Source organism: Hyperolius riggenbachi, chromosome 7 (assembly GCF_040937935.1).
Source record: "Hyperolius riggenbachi isolate aHypRig1 chromosome 7, aHypRig1.pri, whole genome shotgun sequence".
Lineage (NCBI taxonomy): Eukaryota > Metazoa > Chordata > Amphibia > Anura > Hyperoliidae > Hyperolius > Hyperolius riggenbachi.
The window spans coordinates 154109466-154130409 of record NC_090652.1 but is presented as its reverse complement, the minus strand read 5'-3'; the positions used below and the strand labels follow the sequence as shown (position 1 = coordinate 154130409).

General features: G+C 48.1%; 1 protein-coding gene across 2 annotated transcripts in view; it reads left to right on the top strand.

Moving 5' to 3' along the window:
- Positions 1-220: 220 nt before the first annotated feature.
- The window catches only part of NDE1 (nudE neurodevelopment protein 1), a 136848-nt gene continuing 116124 nt past the window's right edge, over positions 221-20944 (top strand). For both annotated transcript variants that reach the window (XM_068244771.1, XM_068244773.1), the window contains exon 1: positions 221-323. The gene's annotated coding sequence lies outside the window, so the exon portion shown is untranslated. The remainder of the gene's footprint in view (positions 324-20944) is intronic.

Sequence of the window (20944 nt, the reverse complement as noted above, 5' to 3'; positions counted from 1 at the left end):
CCCCTAGCTATATAGACTGGAATGCCAGCATGTACATTTCCAAAGTGGCTCTCCTTAGAACGAGTGTTCGCCTTCGGTACGTTCATAAACAGACTTCAAGGCCTGTGTCAGCAAAACATTGTTAATAAAGTTGTTACAGAGAAAAAAACAGCTTTTCCTTAGCTGCCGCCCCTATAAATAGGCGATTGGCCGAAGGTTGTGATGATAGCATCTACCGGTAACCAATAGCGGTGCAGGGAAGTTTGAGTTTGACTCGATTGTCTCATTGAGCAGCGATCGGCCTGTAGGGTGCCTGTCCAGGGAACGGCTGCGGGAGAGGGCAGGTCAGTGTACACAAACCTTCCCTACCCATGCGCGGAGGGCACTTACCTCTGTACACCCTGCATTACCATGTATACCAGCTACTACTACTGACATGACTTCCCCTGGCCATTAATTTATTTCTTATGAAAATCCATGCATCTCCTTCTGATGTTCAAATGTGCATAAGCCGTGTGATCTAACATCTTGTACATACAGGGGAGAAGGCTCATTACAGTACAATCTCGTTATAGTAAACCCAGTCCTCATGTCCCAGCAAATGCGCCTGTATAAATATACAATGGGCTCTATTCTCAAAGAGCCAAAAGTACCGCAAAATTTTACCGGTAAATTCCCGCCAGCGGTAAACTCCGCATTTTTTTAGCATTCACTAACATTTTCCGCATGTTTGCCGCATGCGGGAAAAAAGATGCGGAAACAGGCATTATTCATGCGGGAATCATGCGGTAAAAAGGTCGCATGAAAAAGTGTTTAAAAAAAAAAAGTTAAAGTCCACCAAGCACAGCCCTTAAAGAGACTCTGTAACAATTTTTTCAGCCTTAGTTCTTCTATCCTATGAGTTCCTATGCCTGTTCTAATGTGCTGGGGCTTACTGCAGCTCTTCCTAATTATACTGTCTCTGTAATAAATCAATGTATCTTTCCTCTGTCCTGTTTGTCGGGCTAAGGCTTTGATTGTGTGGAATGTGCAGGGCTGCTTGTGATTGGTAGAAGCGATACACACCCTCTGCAGGCCCCCTGCATACTCACACACTATGCTTAGCTGAGCCTATTAGAAGCTGGTTAGTTTGTTTGTAAACATTGCCTAAAACTGTTAATTACAAGCCAGGATTGCAGCAGAGAGTGGCAGAAACAGCACAGAGGGGCACAGGAGAAAATAAGGAATAGAATGGTATGCTTTTTAGTGTAAGAATATTAGAGTACAGATTCTCTTTAAGCCTCCACACTTCATTAAAGTCAATGGGATGCGGAATATATCACCTACTTCTTGTAGGTGATAAAAATTCGGTAATTAACGAAGAAAAGATGCGCCTGAACATCTTTGAGAATTGATCTTTTATTGCGGAAAATACCGACTTTTGCGGAAATTTTACCGCATGAATCCCGCACTTTTATCACACTTTTTCCGCATGCGGAAAAAACATGCGGAACATTTTGAGAATCCCAACTTGCCGGTATTTTGGGTGCAAACTTACCGCATGTACTTTACCGCATGCGGAAACTCATTGAGAATAGAGCCCAATGTATGACCAATTCTGATATAGTAAACTTCTGTTATAGTAAACTCATTTTCCTGGGCGCTTGACCTTTACTGTAAAGGAATTATACAGTAGCAGAAAGGTTAATAAATGGTGTCATCCTTATTCAAGACTCCTACAAGTGTGTGTGTGTGTGTGTATGTATATATGTGTGTATAGATACAATTTTTTTTGTTTGTTTTATTGCTACATATTATGGCTTCAATTCAGTAAGACCTCTGGTAAAAATGTCATATTCCAGGTTTTTTGAGTATTCCCTAAGATTTTTGGACAATGCGGTAATAGTTTAATTATTTACTGAAAGACTGCGTGCATGACAGTTCAAAAAGACTTTTACCTCATGGTATCTAATTTTGTATTTTATGGAATCATACATAGTTCATTCGGTATTTGATTATTGTAGTGCATAAAAAAAAATTGATGAAATGGTAGCATTTTTTTTTCTATCCCTTTTTTGATAAGAAAAATGGGTACTTTAGCAGGAAGGCTGGCCAGTTAGGCTGGAAAAGAGTATGCAACTTTTATTCAGCAGCTGATTATTCATGAATTCCTTTCAGCTAACAGTGAGGGAAGGGTGGTGATTGCAGTGCAGTGGGTGGAGCTTGTGCTCCCAGCAAGATCCCTCCCACATTGACTCCCTCAGGAGCTAGCCTGGGAGCGGAGGAGGTAGCGGGGGCCGCACAGGTTGTGATGGAGAGTGATGAGTTCGGGGATGTTGGGGCGCTGCCATTCTAAATGGGGAGAAGAGGTAGTGGAGTTGCTGGGGGATCATCAGGCTGGATATGGAGTTCAGAACTCTGCTCCCTGCTGGCCTCTAGCTGCAGCTTGGGTCACTTTCACTCCCTCCCGAAGTTCGTTCGCAGAGCGTTCTGGTTACCAGAACAGAGGCAGCCGGTGTAGTGTCTAAGTAATATACTTTGTCAAGGGACCCTACCCGGACTATTTAGGCAGAGCAATTAGATAGAATGATATGTCAAAGTATCATACTGCTAAATATTGTACTACCAGGTAGGAATAATTGACCATTGATAAGTAAGTGTCAAAGTAACCTACTATCAAAATTTGAACTACCTGGTAGGATTAATTGACACTTGATAAGATGTCAAAGTATCATACTATTAAAAATTGAACTACCTGGTAGGATTAATTAACACTTGATAAGAAGATGTCAAAGTATCATACTATCAAAATTTGAACTACCTGGTAGGATTAATTGACACTTGATAAGAAGATGTCAAAGTATCATACTTTCAAAATTTGAACCACCTGGTAGGATTAATTGACAATTGATAAGAGGATATCAAAGTATCATACTATCAAAATTTGAACTACCTGGTAGGATTAATTGACACTTGATAAGAAGATATCAAAGTATCATACTATCAAAATTTGAACTACCTGGTAGGATTAATTGACACTTGATAAGATGTCAAAGTATCATACTTTCAAAATTTGAACCACCTGGTAGGATTAATTGACACTTGATAAGATGTCAAAGTATCATACTTTCAAAATTTGAACTACCTGGTAGGATTAATTGACACTTGATAAGATGTCAAAGTATCATACTATTAAAAATTGAACTACCTGGTAGGATTAATTAACACTTGATAAGAAGATGTCAAAGTATCATACTATCAAAATTTGAACTACCTGGTAGGATTAATTGACAATTGATAAGATGTCAAAGTATCATGCTATTAAAATTTGAACTACCAGGTAGGATTAATTGACAACTGATATGTAAATGTCAGAATATCATACTGCCTAAATTTGAACTACCAGATAGGATTGACAATAGCAGTGTTCTTCCTAGGCTATTTTAGCCAGGTGCTGCACCTGGTGTAGTGTCGAGACAGTCTTCCCATTGAAGTATCATACTTGATCTTCTGCGCACGCCAGGCATGCTCAGATGTACCAAAATTCGGTTCGGGTACATTCAAATTCGGGTCCGCATGACATTCGCCTTCGATCGCGAAATTCGGTTCGGATTCGGTTCGGTTGTCTGTTTAAAAATTTGGTAAAAAATTTGTGTTTGAGAATTCGTATGCGTTTTTTTTTTTTTTTTAAAGGGAAATCAGATTGAAATAGGTGTAATTAAAAAAAAAAAAAAAGTGACGTATGGCATTGACAGCAGGCAATGTATTGTGTGGACCCTGGCGGTGGGACCACTGACAGCAGGAGGATAATAGAGATGGGCCGAACCTCAGATTTTTGGTTCGCAAACTTCCGCGGAAGGTTCGGTTCGTGCGAACTTTCGCGAACCGCAATAGACTTCAATGGGGAGGCGAACTTGGAAAACTAGAAACACTTATGCTGACCAGAAAAGTGATGGGAAAGATGTTTCAAGGGGTCCAACACCTGGACCCCCAGGTGGAGGAGTGGGATACATGCCAAAAGTCTCAGGGAAAAATCTGGATTTGACGCAAAGCAGCGTTTTATGGGCAGAAATCCCATTGAATGCTAAATTGCAGGCCTAACGTGCTTTAAAACATCTTGCATGTGTATAGATCCATCAGGTAGTGTAATTAGTGTACTGCTTCACACTTACACACCAAACTAACTGTGTAACGCACTGCAACCAGCTGTTTGTGTAGTGACGGCCATGCTGGACTACTGCGCAACATGGCGAGATTGCTCTTCCTCACTTAGTGATGTCTGGTAATGTGTGACTGCCTTATCAACTTTCCATGGCATGGTTAAAAAGCTTACGTTTTTTTTTTAAAATTACATTTTCTACTTACTGTGTACCTGTTCAGTACCACTACAATGAGAACCCTATGGAGGGCAAGTCTGCCATTGTGACCCTGGGTATGGGTCAGGGAATGAGGGTTTGAATCCGGTGTGGAGCCTGAGAAACAGCTACCACTACACATCCAAGGAGGGCAGCAGGCAGGCATGCACGCCCGCCCCGAGGTAGTGACCAAAAATAACAATACAGGAGGAGGACTTTCAAGGCCCTGCTGTGTATGTGAAATGAATTAACTTTAAATCCTTTAACGAGAACCTGTTATGGCGGGCAATTATTGTATGATTGGCAGTCCACTTGATCTCCTTTCACGAGAATCCTATGGAGGGCAAGTCTGCCATTGTGACCCCGGGTAATGACCGGGGTATGAGGGTTTGAATCCGGTGTGGAGCCTGAGAAACGGCTACCACTACACATCCAAGGAGGGCAGCAGGCAGGCATGCCCGTCCCGAGGTAGTGACCAAAAATAACAATACAGGAGGAGGACTTTCGAGGCCCTGCTGTGTATGTGAAATAAATTAACTTTAAATCCTTTAACGAGAACCTGTTATGGCGAGCAATTATTACATGATTAGCAGTCCGTTCGGCCCATCTCTAGAGAATAAATACAGCAGCAGGAGGAGTGACGTGTGGCACTGGCAGCAGGCAATGTATTGTGTGGACCCTGGCGGTGGGACCACTGACAGCAGGAGGATACATACAGCAGCAGGAGGAGTCACGTATAAATACAATAAATACATAAATAAATTAATAAAGAAATACATAAATCAATAAATGCAGCAGGCCAGCAGTAGCAGGAGGAGTCACATATAAATACAATAAATTCATAAATAAAAGCAGCAGGCCAGCAGCAGCAGGAGTCATATAAATATAATAAATATATAAAGAAATAAATGCAGCAGGCCAGCAGGAGGAGGAGGAGTCACGTATGGCAGCAGGCAATGTATTGTAATTCCCAGGCAGGCACCTCATGTCCTCCTCTCGCTGACAACAGGTGCCAGGAACGTGCCTTCTATCCAGGCCTGGTTAATCTTAAAAAATGTCAGTCTGTCCACGCCCTCTGTGGACAGACGAGAGCGCTTCTCGGTGACCACGCCACTGGCCGCACTGAAGCACCTCTCGGACAGCACGCTGGAAGGGGGGAAGACAATACCTCCAGGGCGTACTGCGCCCGCTCCCTCCAGATGTGCAAGCGCTCCACCCAGTACTCCATGGGGTCCACAGGCTCCTCGCTGCCGGTATCAAGCTCACTGAAGGACCCCATGTAGTCGACCACCATCCGGGTCATGCGCTGGCTGTGACTCTCAGCGAAGGTGGCTGCTGCACGCACCTCCTCTCTCGGCTGCTGTACCTTCATGTAGAACACCTGCGTTAATGACAGAAGGTCTCCTGAGCACCGGCTGCTGTGCTGGCTGCTGGACAGGGACAGAGGGGGTGGAAGGCGAGGGGAAGGCTTCCTCCAGCCGCCGAACAAGGATCTCCTGCAACTCCCTTGCTCGCTGCTCATGGTCTCTGGCAGGCCAGGCAGAAACTGATCCCACCTCCCCCTCAGCCGTGGGTCCAGGATCATGCTGATGCAGGCATCCTCCCTCGCTTGCATCCGCTTGACCCTGGGGTCTGTGCGCTGCCATGGGGAACAGGGTGGACCGTCCAACAGAGACATCAGGGTAAGCGTCCTCCTCCTCCTCTTGCCCCTGAGCCTCTTCGTCCTCTGTCCACCCTCGCACCACTGCTGCTGCGCTCCGATGTCCCCCCCCCCCCCCCCTCCCAGCAGCAACGTCCAGCACCTCCAACTCCTCCTCCTCCAGGGACTCAAATACCTGCGCAGCAGTGGACTGCGCAGGCGGCTGCTGTTCCAGCTGCTTCAGGGCCTCCTTTTCCAAATCCACCAAATCACCAAGTGCCCTGTCCAGCAGACAAAGGGCACCCACTGGCAGAGGGATGCCCATTATTCGCTCACCAGGTTGGTTCCCTGCAGGAAGGGAGCCAACACCAAGCAGACCTGCTGCATCTGCCCCCACTGTGTGTTGGTGAGGAGCTGTAGTTTGGTGGTGGTGGTGCCGGCGACAGTGGCATCATAGATATACCGGTTGACAGCCCTCCTCTGGTCAACCAGCCGTCCAACATCGCCAGGGTGGAGTTCCAGCGAGTTGGCACATCAATGATGAGGCGGTGTCGTGGCAGGCCCTCCAGCTGCTGGATGTCTGCCAGTTTTGCTGCGGCAGCTGCTGATTTGCGGAAAGCACGCACAATCTTCTGCGCCGCTTCTAACAGCTCCTGCATCCCCTTGTAGGTGCGCATGAACTTTTGTGCCACCAGGTTCAGGACGTGGGCCAAGCAAGGGATGTGGAGCAAGTCTCCCCTGCTGATGGCAGCCAGCAGGTTGGCGGCATTGTCGGACACCACCAATCCCACAGTGAGGCCTCTGGGGGTCAGCCACGTCCTCTCCTGCTCCCTGAGGTACCGGAGCACGTTGGATGCCGTCAAGGAGTTTTTCCCCAGGCTTTTCATCTCCAGCAGCGCTTGGCAGTGGCGGGCCTTCACGCTGCTGGAGAGACGGGATCGCTTGGCGGCGGGAGCTGCTGCTTCTCCCCTGACCCCCGCGCGGTGGCACCACATAGTGGGCGACTGGTGCCGTTGCTGCGCCCGAGGGTGGACCTGCTGCTTCCTCGCTCGGGCTTTCCACCAAGCTGACCCAGTGGGCCGTAAAGGACAGATAACGGTCTGTCCCAAAACGGCTGCTCCATGAATCCATGGTTATGTGGATCCGCGCACTCACAGCGTGATCGAGCGCGCGGCCCACGTTCGCCATGGCAAAGCGGTGCAGTGCTGGGATTGCCCTGCGGGAGAAATAGTGGCAGCTGGGGACTTGCCACTCCGGGATCCCAACCTGCAGCAGCGCTCTGATGTCACTCCCCTCCTGCACAAAGGTATATGGCAGGAGCTGGGAGCACATGGCCGGGGCAAGCAACCCGTTCAGCAAGCGGATGAGCCTGTTGGTGGGAGGCAGCACCTTGGTCACACCGGGGAATAACTCGCTGAGCAGGGTCTGGCGAAATTTGCCTGCACGGGAGGATGAGGAGGCCACTGTGGAGGGAGCTGATGAGGCCACTGAGGACTGGCTGCCTGGGGGGGGGGGGGTGTAGGAGTGAGTTGCTGCTGTGCTCCTGCTGCTGGATGGGCAGGAGGGTCGGATGCTGCTGCTGCTGAAATCTGTGCAGTGGCTGTCTGGGTTTGACCACTGCCTGCGCTACTGCCTGTCAGCTTCTGATATCCAAATGTCTGTTATGTAAGTGGGTCTGCAGGCACGAGGTACCCAACTTGAGCAGATGGCGACCTCTACTGAGACTGACACCGCAACTGTTGCAAATTGCACGTGTCTCGTCCAGTGGGCACTTGGTGAAGTACCGCCAGACTGGGGACTTCAACCTGCTCTTTGAGCTTGAGGGCTGGGGTTTTTGGGTGCCCTTGGAGGATTGTGCCTTTTGGGTTTTAGTTGGAGGTTTGCTGCGGGTGGTGGTAGCAGCTGAAGCAGCAGGCTGTGGCTCCAGCCTTCCACGCCCTGTGCTGGCTGCCTTGCTGCTGCCGCGCCTCTGCGCCAGAGACGCCTCCTTCTCCTCCGATGACGAGCTGCCTTCAAACAACTGTGCTGGTGGTACTGCTGGCACATAGGAAGGATCCACAAAGTCATCATCATCATTCACAAACATATCCTGTGAGCCCGCCTCAACCAACTCCTCTACCCCAACATCCCCTGCATCACGCCCCTCTTCATCACCAGCGCCAACAACAAACTCCTCCACCTTAAACTCCTCCTCCTTGCATGGCCCCGTCATGTCCACCTCAAACTGCTCCAAAACATCCCTGTAAATGCTCGCAGTCCCTGGGGTGGAGAGCGAGGTCAGTGAGGGCAGGCTGGTCGATGGGGTCACCGTGACCATGGCCTCAAGCGCTGGTGGAGGTATGCTGCGGACCGGAGTGCTGGTGGCACTGGTCTCGCTGGTGCTGGAGGCCTGGCTGGAAACGGTGGCTTCCTGCTCCGCCATCATTTCCACCACAGCCTGCACCTGACTCTTCACAATGGGCCGTTGGCGACGACCCGTCTGAAAGATGGGCGCAATGCGCTGCTGTTGCGCCTCTGCTCCCTCCTCCCTGCGGTCAGTGGCTGGCGGCGGACCAGTCCCAGACCTGCTGCTGCTGGCAGTGGCTCCTGCAATGGCGCTGCCTCTCCTGGTGGTGCCTCGCCCTCTACCTCTGCCAGTCATTGTGCACTATACAAATAGTTAAAAAAAAAATGTAGAAGAGGGCGGGATAGGGTGTAAACTTTAAGTCTGTGTTGGTGGTGACTTGGTGGTCACTAGTAGTAGTAGTAGTAAATAGTAGTAGTACGCACGCAGGTAACTAAGAAATCCCTAGCGTGCTACACAATAACTAAGTCGTGCGGCAGACAGTTGGTGACAATTACAATCGGTCAGACGCAATCAATCAATAGGCTCGGGTAAGTGACAGTCACAGGTCACTCACAACGGATGCTGGTGGTGGCCTGTGATGTAACTATTATTTATTACACACTACAGATGCTAATAAAATCACACACTAACAGTGGAACAAATTAACTGAACGGGTAGTAGTAGTAGTAGTAGTAGTAGTAGTAGTAGTAGTAGTACGCACGCAGGTACATAAGAAATCCCTAGCGTACTAAAATAACTAAGTCGTGCGGCAGACGGTGACAATTACAATCGGTCACACACGGTCAGACGCAATCAATAGGCTCGGGCAGATGACTGTCTGTCACAGATCACAACGGATGTTTGCTGGCCTGTACACAGTCAGTAACTAACACAGTACTGAAACTAATAAACTAACAGACTACAGCAGTACTACTAAATAATTAACTAAACTAGTACTAGTACACAGCTAACTACAATCCCTAACCTACCTAAGCTAGTAGTAGGCTACGGCTGCCCTAGGCTAGCAGGCCTAGCCTGCACACAGACTAACACTAGCCTAGCACAGTATACACTATACACTAGCTGACTAAAACCGATCAAAATACTATCTAACTATATAAGACTACAATCAATGAGTTCAGGAGGTGAATAGGATGAAAAACGCTGGGTTTAGCAGTGGAATGCACTTGCTCAGACGCAGCACAGCACTGGAGAATCTCTCAGTACCAGGCACAGTCACACAAGTGCGTAGCTCCGCAAGATGGCCGCCGCCTTATATAGAGGAGGGGAGGGCCAGGCTACCCTCCTCTGATTGGTTGATAGGGTTGCCAGGTCCTCGGCTGGAGGACTTCTGATTTCTGATTGGCCCAATGACGTCATCCCCGAATCCCGAAGCCGAACCCATTCGGCCGTTCGGCCGAATTCGAGTGCGCACATTCGGGAACCTTCGCATTCGGTTCATTTTGAAATCTTCGGGACCGTGGGCTTTACCCCCCTTAAGGACCAGACCCTTTTTTTCCATTCAGACCACTGCAGCTTTCACGGTTTATTGCTCGCTCATACAATTTTGCGTCCTTTTCTTGTCACTAATACAGCTTTCTTTTGGTGCTATTTGATTGCTGCTGCGATTTTTACTTTTTATTATATTCATCAAAAAAGTCATGAATTTGGTCGAAAAAAATGATTTTTTTACCCTTTCTGTGCTGACATTTTTCAAATAAAGTAAAATTTCTGTATACATGCAGCACGAAAAATGTGGGCAAACATGTTTTTAATAAAAAAAAAACAACCATATCAGCCTATATTGATTGGTTTGGGTAAAAGTTATAGCGTTTACAAACTATGGTGCAAAAAGTGAATTTTCCCATTTTGAAGCATCTGACTTTTCTGACCACCTGTCATGTTTCATGAGGGGCTAGAATTCCAGGATAGTATAAATACCCCCCAAATGACCCCATTTTGGAAAGAAGACATCCCAAAGTATTCACTGAGAGGCATGGTGAGTTCATAGAAGATTTTATTTTTTTGTCACAAGTTAGCGGAAAATGACACTTTGTGACAAAAAAGAAAAAAAAAAGTTTCCATTTCTGCTAACTTGCGACAAAAAAAATTGAAATCTTCCACAGACTCACTATGCTCCTCTCTGAATACCTTGAAGTGTCTACTTTCCAAAATGGGGTAATTTTTGGGGTGTGTTTACTGTCCTTGCATTTTGGGGGTACCTAATTGTAAGCACCCCTGTAAAGCCTAAAGGTGCTCATTGGACTTTGGGCCCCTTAGCGCAGTTAGGCTGCAAAAAAGTGCCACACATGTGGTATTGCCGTACTCAGGAGAAGTAGTATAATGTGTTTTGGGGTGTATTTTTACACATACCCATGCTGGGTGGGAGAAATATCTCTGTAAATGACAATTTTTGAATTTTTTTTACACACAATTGTCCATTTACAGAGATATTTCTCCCACTCAGCATGGGTATGTGTAAAAATACACCCCAAAACACATTATACTACTTCTCCTGAGTACGGCGATACCACATGTGTGACACTTTTTTGCAGCCTAGGTGCGCTAAGGGGCCCAACGTCCTATTCACAGGTCATTTTGAGGCATTTGTTTTCTAGACTACTCCTCATGGTTTAGGGCCCCTGAAATGCCAGGGCATTATAGGAACCCCACAAGTGTCCCCATTTTAGAAAGAAGACACCTCAAGGTATTCCGTTAGGTGTATGGCGAGTTCATAGAAGATTTTATTTTTTGTCACAAGTTAGTGAAAAATGACACTTTGTGAAAAAAAACAATAAAAATCAATTTCCGCTAACTTTTGACAAAAAAATAAAATCTTCTATGAACTCGTCATACACCTAACAGAATACCTTGGGGTGTCTTTTTTCTAAAATGGGGTCACTTGTGGGGTTCCTATACCGCCCTGGCATTTTACGGGCCCAAAACCGTGAATAGTCTGGATCCAAATGTCTCAAAATGACTGTTCAGGGGTATAAGCATCTGCAAATTTTGATGACAGGTGGTCTATGAGGGGGCAAATTTTGTGGAACCGGTCATAAGCAGGGTGGCCTTTTAGATGACAGGTTGTATTGGGCCTGATCTGATGGATAGGAGTGCTAGGGGGGGTGACAGGAGGTGATTGATGGGTGTCTCAGGGGGTGGTTAGAGGGGAAAATAGATGCAATCAATGCACTGGGGAGGTGATCGGAAGGGGTCTGAGGGGGATCTAAGGGTTTGGCCGAGTGATCAGGAGCCCACACGGGGCAAATTAGGGCCTGATCTGATGGGTAGGTGTGCTAGGGGGTGACAGGAGGTGATTGATGGGTGTCTCAAGGTGTGATTAGAGGGGGGAATAGATGCAAGCAATGCACTGGCGAGGTGATCAGGGCTGGGGTCTGAGGGCGTTGGCGGGTGATTGAGTGCCCTAGGGGCAGAAAAGGGTCTAATCTATTGGGTAGCAGTGACAGGGGGTGATTGATGGGTAATTAGTGGGTGTGTAGGGTAGAGAACAGATGTAAACACTGCACTCGGGTGATCTGACGTCGGATCTGCGGGCGATCTATTGGTGTGGGTGGGTGATCAGATTGACCGCAAGGGGCAGGTTAGGGGCTGATTGATGGGTTGCAGTGACAGGGGGTGATTGTCAGGTGATCAGGGGGGATAGATGCATACAGTACACGGGGGGGGGGGGGTCTGGGGAGAATCTGAGGGGTGGGGGGGGGGTGATCAGGAGGGAGCAGGGGGCAGTTTAGGGCATTAAAAAAAAAATAGCGTTGACAGATAGTGACAGGGAGTGATTGATGGGTGATTGGGTGCAAACAGGGGTCTGGGGGGTGGGCGGGGGGTCTGAGGGGTGCTGTGGGCGATCAGGGGGGGGGAAATCAGTGTGCTTGGGTGCAGACTAGGGTGGCTGCAGCCTGCTCTGGTGGTCCCTCGGACACTGGGACCACCAAGGCAGGAGGCAGTATACATTACAAAGTGTATTATACACTCTGTATGCGGCGATCCGGGTGCTAGTAACCCGCCGGCACATCCGAACGGCCGGCGGGTTACAGCGCGAGGGGGGCGGAGCCGGTCCCCAGCGGCGGATCGCATCATGAATGACGCAATCGCTCCGCCCATGCCCGTAAAAGGACCACCGCCTTTCGTACATGCGACAGTCCTTACGGGGTCCACTTTCCGGCCGCCCATGTGCAGTGGGCGGTCGTTAAGTGCTTAAAATCGCCCGAATTTTCGGGTAAACTTTGCATTCGGGGTCCTGCTGAGTACCCCTGATGCACGCGCATAGCCTTTCTGCTCATGCGCAGGAAGGCTAAGGGCAAATTACTTTGAAATTCATCCGCGGCTCGTCAGACCTTCCTACACCGCACGCCAGCGGCAGAGACAAGCCGCGTGGTGCCCGAGGACGCAGACCAACAACGTGGTGATCCCGCTGGAGGCTTCAGCCAGCTGCCAGATCACCCCCAGACCCCGAATTTAGTCGGCTGCTTACCCTACCCATGACATTTGAATCAGGTCAGTTTTGTGCACATCCGCGGCTGCAGAGCAGTGGGTTTCCGCCCGCTGCAGCCACTAACACTACGGGGTGAGCAGGAAGAGGGAGCCCCAAGGTGAGAGAAGGGGGGGGGACGTCCCCCCTTCTCCACCACTATGCCCATCGCTCCCTCCTCTCTGCTCCTCCTCCTGGAAACACTTAAAGACCTGGCTATTAAGAGGACACTTCTACACATAACTATATATAGTGGGGGACGGAGCAGTACTTTTCAGCGCTGCTAGATTTGGGCGCAGACTGCGCCTCCATTGACTACAATAGGATTCATTCCTATTGCAGCGCTCAGTGAGTAACGCCGGCTCCGTCAGAAGACTGAGTCGAGGTTGCTTAAAAAACACAATAATTCGCTATCCAGCAATCGCTGGAAGCCGAATTATTTCATTCCCCCACTATCCATGGCGGCCTGGAGGGGGAATAGTAATTAAAAACGGCCCGGACTTGTGCAGAAGCAGGATCAGCCACATACCGGCTGTATCCTGCGCCCAAGTCTACCAGTGCCGATTTCAAATGTACTCCTGGGGGACACCTATAGACCTGGCTACTTATACTGGGGACACCTATAGACCTGGCTACTTATACTGGGGACACCTATAGACCTGGCTACTTATACTGGGGACACCTATAGACCTGCCTACCTATTCTGGGCACACCTGTATTTATATAGTGCCAACATCTTCCGCAGCACTGTACAGAGTATATAGTCTAGTCACTAACTGTCCCTTACAGGAGCGCATAATCAAATCCCTACCACAGTCCTATGTCCATGTATGTATTGTGTAGTGTATGTATTGTAGTCTAGTGCCAAATTTTAGGGGGAAGCCAATTAACTTATTTGTATGTTTTTGGGATGTGGGAGGAAACCCGGAGGAGTGCTCGGAGGAAACACATGCAGACATGGGGAGAACACAACTTCTTGCAGATGTTAACATGGCTGGGATTTGAACCAGGGATCCAGCGTATTTATATAGTTGGCACTATATAAATACTAAATAATAATAATACAGGTGTGGCCAGAATAGGTAGGCAGGTCCATAGGCGTCCCCAGTATAAGTAGCCAAGTCCATAGGCGTCCCCAGTATAAGTAGCCAGGTCCATAGGCGTCCCCAGTATAAGTAGCCAGGTCCATAGGCGTCCCCAGTATAAGTAGCCAGGTCCATAGGCGTCCCCAGTATAAGTAGCCAGGTCCATAGGCGTCCCCAGTATAAGTAGCCAGGTCCATAGGCGTCCCCAGTATAAGTAGCCAGGTCCATAGGCGTCCCCAGTATAAGTAGCCAGGTTCATAGGCGTCCCCAGTATAAGAAGCCAGGTCCATAGGCGTCCCCAGTATAAGTAGCCAGGTCCATAGGCGTCCCCAGTATAAGTAGCCAGGTCCATAGGCGTCCCCAGTATAAGTAGCCAGGTCCATAGGCGTCCCCAGTATAAGTAGCCAGGTCCATAGGCGTCCCCCAGTATAAGTAGCCAGGTCCATAGGCGTCCCCCAGTATAAGTAGCCAGGTCCATAGGCGTCCCCCAGTATAAGTAGCCAGGTCCATAGGCGTCCCCCAGTATAAGTAGCCAGGTCCATAGGCGTCCCCCAGTATAAGTAGCCAGGTCCATAGGCGTCCCCCAGTATAAGTAGCCAGGTCCATAGGCGTCCCCCAGTATAAGTAGCCAGGTCCATAGGCGTCCCCCAGTATAAGTAGCCAGGTCCATAGGCGTCCCCCAGTATAAGTAGCCAGGTCCATAGGCGTCCCCCAGTATAAGTAGCCAGGTCCATAGGCGTCCCCCAGTATAAGTAGCCAGGTCCATAGGCGTCCCCCAGTATAAGTAGCCAGGTCCATAGGCGTCCCCCAGTATAAGTAGCCAGGTCCATAGGCGTCCCCCAGTATAAGTAGCCAGGTCCATAGGCGTCCCCCAGTATAAGTAGCCAGGTCCATAGGCGTCCCCCAGTATAAGTAGCCAGGTCCATAGGCGTCCCCCAGTATAAGTAGCCAGGTCCATAGGCGTCCCCAGTATAAGTAGCCAGGTCCCCCAGTATATATAGTTATGTGTAGAAGTGTCCGATTAATAGCCAGGTCTTTAGGTGTTTCCAGGAGGAGAAGCAGAGAGGAGGGAGCGATGGGCATAGTGGTGGAGAAGGGGGGACGTCTCCCCCCCCCCCCCCCCCCTTCTCTCACCTTGGGGCTCCCTCTTCCTGCTCACCCGTAGTATTAGTGGCTGCAGCGGGCGGAAACCCACCGCTCTGCAGCCGCGGATATGCACAAAACTGACCTGATTCAAATGTCATGGGTAGGGTAAGCAGCCGACTAGATTCGGGGTCTGGGGGTGATCTGGCAGCTGGCTGAAGCCTCCAGCGGGATCACCACGTTGTTGGTCTGCGTCCTCGGGCACCACACGGCTTGTCTCTGCCGCTGGCGTGCGGTGTAGGAAGGTCTGACGAGCCGCGGATGAATTTCAAAGTAATTTGCCCTTAGCCTTTCTGCGCATGAGCAGAAAGGCTATGCGCGTGCGCAGAAGATCAAGTATGATACTTCGATGGGAAGACTGTCTCGACACTACACCGGCAACCCAGCTAAACACTGAGCGCCGCGACCCTGCCTCTGTTTGATACTAGTACAGGGGGAGAGCTGACAGCTCCTGCTGAGTGGAGAGAGCGAGAACTGCTCTGTCACTATTTAAAGAGGTCCCCAGTGTGTACACTATCACACGAAACACTTGGGCACCTTGTCACGAGGTCGCAAGAAAGTTGTGCGGAACAGATCCGTGGTGAATCAGCTGCTCAAGAAACACCGTGCAGACTTTTCCAGCCTGTCTAACTTCAGAGCCATCCTGCTAGAGGGTATAATACGTAAGTACTGAAAAATGTAAAGGTTTTTACACTCGGTCTGATGTCGCCTGTCTTGGATCGGGACCCAATCCCTCGGGCAATATCGCTGGGCCGGTGCAGTACAGGCACGGAGTCGGCTATACAGCTGACTTCTCGTTCTGCTGCTATGCGGAGAGGCAGAGGAATGACTGAGCGGGGCTTGCGTCTCGTGCACAAAACTGTCCATCGCTTACAGTAAGTAGTAGAAATCTGACAGAACTGACAGGTTTTGGACTAGCCTATCTACTCATGGGGGTTCTTAGGGTTTACTTTATTTTCAAAAGCCCTTAAGGAGTAACTGTCAAGCTGCAAAAGCTAATTTAACCACTTCACCCCCCCAGTGCTAAATTTCTCCGTCCCTCTGCGCACCGCTTCACCCCTAGGGACGGAGAAAGGCGCACTTGTTTATTTACTGGCTGGGAGTGGGCGGGGAACTCTCGCGCACACTCCAGCCAGCCCGCACAGCAGGTGACTAATTGGATGTTAGGAATGAGCGTTCCTAAATCCAGTTAGCCTCGCCGATAGCGAGTATAATGAAGACGGCTTTAAACAGAAGCCGTTTTCATTCAAAACAATGTAATGTAAACAAATGTGCAGCGCGCGCGTGCACACACACCCCGGCTCTGCAGTACAATGATTGGTTATGGGGACTCTGGAGAGTCCCCAATAACCAATCATAGTACATAAATACTAGAATGGAGGCAGCGCTGAAAGGTAAAAATAGCGCTGGTGTTACAGGGGTAAAACCCCTCAGTTGTGAAATGGTTAAACCTCTATTCTCCTGTGTTAAACAGTTTAGAAGGAAGCCAAAAAGTCAAAACTGAAGTTAAAAATCTCTCTTACTTTGTGTGCTGAACAGCAAGGCTGTTATTCCCAAACTGGTAAGGAGGCCGGCAGGACGCATAACAGATACTGCAAAGCATTCTGGGGCTGCTTCTTTACCCCTCAGTGCACTACCTTGGGTCCTCCCCTTTATTTCCCTAAGGCTGCTTTCACAGTGAGAAGTTACAGGCTCATGTTACAGCAGCTTGTAACAGCAGTCTAACTCACAGCAGGTTCCCTTAGATTTAGAGTATACTGCATGAGTCCGCTATTGTTCCTAGCCACATGGCTAATTAATATTTACTGCACAGTAGTGTTGTCCATTAGGATCTTTTTTGTGAGTGGAATCATCAGGAAGCAGGGAGGATATGACATCACAATTGGCTTCATAGGAGACAGACAAACATGGAACCTGCCATGAGCTGTCAAGAGCATCATTCTCTGCAAATACTATATAAAAATTCTGTGAAATCCAAACGTGGACAGTGAAATGCATATGTAATGTAAGTACAGCCAATATTTAGCTACTGATGTGTTTTTTTTGTTTGTTTGTTTTTTTTTCCTCTGAGACCCTATACCTAACAGCTCCTCTTTAACCTCCTTAGCGGTAACCCCGTGCTGGACAGCACTCTGATCGCCGCCGGCCCCCGCCCGATCGCCGCTATTTGCTGCGGCGCGCGGGCCCCCCCCCAGACCCCAGCGCTGCCTGGCCAATCAGTGCCAGGCAGCGCCGAGGGGTGGCCCGGGACTCCCAATGACGTCCCGACGTCAGTGACGTCATCCCGCCCCGTCGCCATGGCGACGGGGGAAGCCCTCCAGGAAATCCCGTTCTATGAACGGGATTTCCTGATCGGAGATCGCCGAAGGCGATCGAAGCGGGCGGGGGGATGCCGCTCAGCAGCGGCTATCATGTAGCGAGCCCTCGGCTCGCTACATGATTAAAAAAAAAAAAAAAATTTAAAAAACTGCTGCGCTCCCTCCTGGCGGTATTTTTCATACCGCCAAGGAGGTTAATGAATGGGACCTGCTCTTTCCAACTGCCATCTGTGTATAAACCATTATTGGGTAGTGTCTTAAAGAATAAAAGCTATGCTGAGAATCGCCGACGGAGAGATGGACTAGCCCAAATCCTGTCAGTAATGTCAGATTTCTATTAATTACTGTAAGTGACAGCAACATAGGAGAAAAGTAATTTGACTCATTGGGCTCTATTCACAATTAGTTAGCGCGTGAGGTAATTTAGGCTGATACAAATCCAACAAAAAAATCTCCAGTGTGTACTTCCTGCTTTCATGGAATCAGACATTGGGTAAACATCCTTCGTTTACAAATTAGCTGCTCTGCTGAGGCAGCCAGCTGGCACAGCTGAGAGCTCAAATTAGTTTTGATTATTCACAGATGAGGGGGAATTAGACAGGCTAAACCAGCGCTGCCCAATAGGTCAATCGCGATCTACCGGTAGATCACAACTGCCTTCACAGTAGATCGCGGCATCATTAAATGTTGTGTCCGGCAGCTGTAGAACTTGGCTGCATCTCATCAAGTTTTGCTGCTGGCCAATAGGGATGCAGAGGAGGAGAGGCGGCGCGGCCGCAGCGTTACAAGCTCGCACGCTGCCCGCCAGTTGGTGCTTACGTTTATATAATAGCAATTTGCACATACTCCAGAATGTTATGAAGACAGACAACAAACTCCTGCCGGACTCAAAGCGCCAGGGCTGCAGCCACTAGGATGCACTCCATAGGCAGCAGCAGTGTTAGGCCCCGTTCACACTTGCGTTTTGGCAAGTAAACGGACCGGATCCTGATCGGATCAGGTCCTGATCAGAACCGTACGGTTCCGATCCGGATCCAGTCCGTTTGTATCAGGCATGCATCAGGCTGCCATCCGGATCCGTGGGCAAAAAATAGTGGAATTTAAATAAAAAAAATGTTGGGGTCAGCAGAAGGTGCACCTGTAGAATCAGGTTCCTCCGCTGTAGGCCTCACCTCCACCTCCGACATTCTGCCAAATAGCTCCAGCACGTCTGTCACTGCTGCTCCACTCCAGACATGCTTGGCCCATGTGTCCCCATCCGAAATGGCTGCTTGGATACGCATAGGAAGTGGGGTAGAACGTCAGGTTTTCGTAGGCAGTGTGTTCTGTGCCTTCCGTTTCCCATTGGTTTCTGTGTTCCGGATGGTGCTGTCAGGCTCAGGTCCGGCTCCGGTCCGGGTGCGTGGGCCGGAGATCCGGACCCAAAAAATAGCGCATGTTGGAAAAGTGTCCGGTCCGGCTCCGTACTGTACGGAACGAACACGTGTGAACGTCCGCATAGACTGCACTGCTATGCGGAACGTACGTTCCGTTTGTACAGTATACGGTCCGGATCAGATCAGGAAAATCCGGACAGGGAACGCTAATGTGATCATAAAAGATTTTTGTGATGCACTTTTATGAATTTTTGATGTAGCTACGAAGAGGACCTTGCAGATTAAATATTTGGGAGCAATACAGGTGCGATCAAGAAGTGTATTCTGAACGGTAGTCAGTTATTCCTGTAGTTGCATGAGATATTTCAGTCTTTTGGCAAACAGTAAGAATGTTGACACTGTGAAGGAGGATTACGGTACTTTTAAAAAGCACAGACCTTTGTTATAAAAATTAAAAGGTGTGCAGACTTGACTATTCGGGTCTATTTTAAAATTTAATTTAAAAAATTTGCATTATTTTTTTTGCATAGGCGCATGAGTTTTACTAATTGTTGTTTTAAGAGTGTGAGGTGGTGGTATTCCTTGCTAACTCTATGCTGCCAATCAATATTGCATAAATAAGCGCTACAACATATCCTTGGATACAGTTTGGTGAAAAACCAATTTATTTCCCAGCACGATGGAGCACCGTGTCATAAGGCAAAAGTGATAACTAAGTGGCTCGGGGACCAAAATGTTGAAATTTTTGGGTCCATGGCCTGGAAACTCCCCAGATCTTAATCTCATTGAGAACTTGTGATCATTCCTCAAGAGGCGGGTGGACAAACAAACAACTAATTTTATACAATAACATTTCTATAGAGTTTTTTTTTCTACCATAGGACTCAAAGCGCTTAGACTCTCTCAGATTCATTAGTAGGTAGTAGGATGAAGTCTTCACTTAGGCCTGGTGCACACCAGAGTAGTTTTTCTGAGCGTTTTGAGTTTTTTTTTTTTTGATTTCAAAAATTTTTATTGAGACAGTGAAGAAGGAAATCGGAACATCATTAGAACAGCATTTGCCCAAACATTAGGCTATCTTCAAGACAAATTACACATTGTACAGAATACATCTCATGTATATCAAAATAATGCGCAATAAACAAGGTTATACCTGTACCGCTTAAGATAAAAGGTAATTTGCATCCTTATTCACATATCTCTTTAATCCCTCACCCTTCCATTCCCACCCTTCTACCCTCCATTCCCCACCCCCCAAACCCTCCCTTTCCCTCTCTCTCGTTGGTTATTATAAAGGTAAGACTGGCGTTCATTATTTAATCAACCCATAGGACAACCTGACCCAGGTGAAGGGAGATTCAAGTGTACTTAATACCCTCTATATATCAAAGCATTTATGTCCCCCCTCTTAACATAGCTTTACCTTCTTCTGATTCCTGATAAATATGCCATAGCAACCAGGAATTAGCATGGGATATTGGTTTAGGATGAGATTCTTGAACGAAATTTTCCATACGTTCAATATATTCCATTTCCCTGTACCAGTCAGTAATGGATGGAGGTATTTTAGATTTCCAAAATTCAGGGATCACTAATCTAGCTGCTGCCAGAAAATGTTTAAGCATTGACTTCTTAAATTTTTTAATAGGCATTGGAAGCATTAATAAAAGTAGTGTAGCAGGGGAGTTTTCAATAGTGATCCCTAAGCAATCAGATATTATTTTACAGACTTTAGACCAAAAGGGTTGTATCAAGGGGCATGAGTGCCATATGTGTGCCATATTGCCTTCAGCAATATCACATCTCCAACAATGTGGGGAAACTTCCGAGCAGAACTTATGTATCATTACAGGGGTTTTATACCATCTTGATAGGATTTTATATGCATTCTCTTTTCCTCTGCCAGAAATTGAGGCTTTATTTGCAAAAAGGAAGGCTTTGTCCCATTCTTTATCCGAAAATTCCATTCCTAATTCCTGTTGCCATTTAGATACAAAAGATGGCTTATTTTCATAGTTAATGTCCAAGAGCATCTTGTAATATAGCGAGAGAGCACCCCGAACCGGAGGTGAAATAAATAGTTGCTTTTCTACGTCAGAGATGTCTCTCACCACATAACCCTCTCTCAAACACTGCCTTAAAAAATGTGTCAATTGAAAATACTCAAGAAATGATATATTTGCATTTTGGCATTTGTTTGAAAGTTCTTGCTTTGAAGGAACCTGGTCCGAGGACAGCAGAGAACCCACCGTAAT